The following is a 1,878-nucleotide window of genomic DNA, read 5'->3' on the forward strand; positions in this document are numbered from 1 at the left end:
CAAGTGAAACGTCCATGGTCGGTTTACAGATCTAAAGTTTGTGAATCATTGTTATATTTTATTTAATCCTACATGATAAATTGGGGAAGATTTTTTTTTCAGAAAAATTGACGAACAATTTTAATGGAGCTCATTTGTCCTAGCTCCAAGACGAAGCCTACAGCACAAAAGAATTGAAAAATTTGAATGGAAAAATTTGAGAAAAAGTTGAAAAGGAGATGGAAAATATGAGAGAGAAAAACGGAGGAAAACCAAAATGGATGGAGAGAGCGAGAAAAAAGGAAATAAAATGAAATAAAGAATGCGAATAATATAGATATAGAAAAGAGAAAGAGAGAGAGAGAGAGAGAGGAAAAAAGAGAGAGAGGAAAAATAAAAATAGTAAAATAAAGGCATTGAAAAAAAGAAGAAAAGGAAAAAGTAAAAAAAAGAGAGAGAGAGAGTGATACAAAGAAGGAGAAAGAAACGGGAAAAATGAAATAAACATAAAAAAGCAGTGTTTGTGTTTGTGTGTGTGTGTGTGTGTTTGTGTGTGTTTGTGTGTGTGTGTGTGTGTGTGTGGTGCGCGCGCATAGAGGAAGAACGAAAAAAAGAGAAAAAAGAGAGAGGGCATAGAAAGAAAGAGTGGTAATAAACTGCTAACATGCAAGGAATTAGAAAAAAATGAAAAAGGTAAAAAAAAATTTAAAGGAAAATTTTCGAAAAGTTGTTTTTATTTTTTTCAATTGATAATTAATTATTTGATTTAATTAATTTAACACTCACAAAGAAGTTTTCTTCGTGTTGTTTGTTTTATTTTTGTTGTCTATTCAACTTTTTAATTTCACCCGTTCAAACTCACTAAACTTGTTTTTTCACTAAACATGTTTTTTTATGTTCATTTTGTTTATTTTGTTGTTTACTATTCAATGATTTTTTTTACAACTTTTGACTAATCAGTGGTTTTGTTCGCTTAATTGTAGTAGTATATAATGCTCATTTGTTTGTTCATTATTCACTCACTCGTTCATTCATTTATTTATTTAATTAATTAATCCTTTTATTCATTCATTCAATTCATTCATTGAATGAATGCATGCAGTTATCCGTTCTTTCCTTTTTCCATGTTCATTCATTCATTCATTCATTCATTCATTCATTCATTCATTCATTCATTCATTCATTCATTCATTCATTCATTCATTCATTCATTTATTCATTCATTTATTCATTCATTCATTCATTCATTCATTCATTCAGTCACACTTATTCAATCGTTTGTTTATTCATTCATTCATTCACTCATTTATTTATTTATTTAATGATTCCTTCATTCGTTCATTCATTCGTTTGTTCTTATGTTCGTTTTTAATCTCTTGCATGTATAGTGGCTGGTTTGTTTGGTAGGCAAACAGATGGGCCAGTAGAATAGATCGATGAATAATCGAGTCTATGATTGTTTGTAGTGAAGAAAAACTCATCACCACTATCATATCTGATCACTAGAGAAATTATGTCAGGGTCGTCTGGCAATAATAATAATAATAATAATAATAAGCTATTTCTAACCATGAACAAACAATATCAACCCTATTGCCAGAACATACAATTGAATGATATTTTTAACTAGAGCCTGTATTAAGGGTGGGCAGGCAAGCAGGGCTACTATCCAGGGACTGCCTCCAAAAAGGACCACCTAAAGGAAAAAACTCTTCAACAATGAAGGTAACAGATATTTAAGTTACTACAATCGGCTGTAAAGTTTTTAGACAATTATTTAATGTCCCCTACTGCACCTACACTAAATCCGGCCTAACTGGCAACACATTTCATTTACACTAAATAACGATCGAAGATTACCGGTCATTCTCTTTTTTACATTACTCAAAAGTATCACAC

Source organism: Helobdella robusta (assembly GCF_000326865.2).
Source record: "Helobdella robusta unplaced genomic scaffold HELROscaffold_10, whole genome shotgun sequence".
Taxonomy (NCBI): Eukaryota; Metazoa; Annelida; class Clitellata; order Rhynchobdellida; family Glossiphoniidae; genus Helobdella; species Helobdella robusta.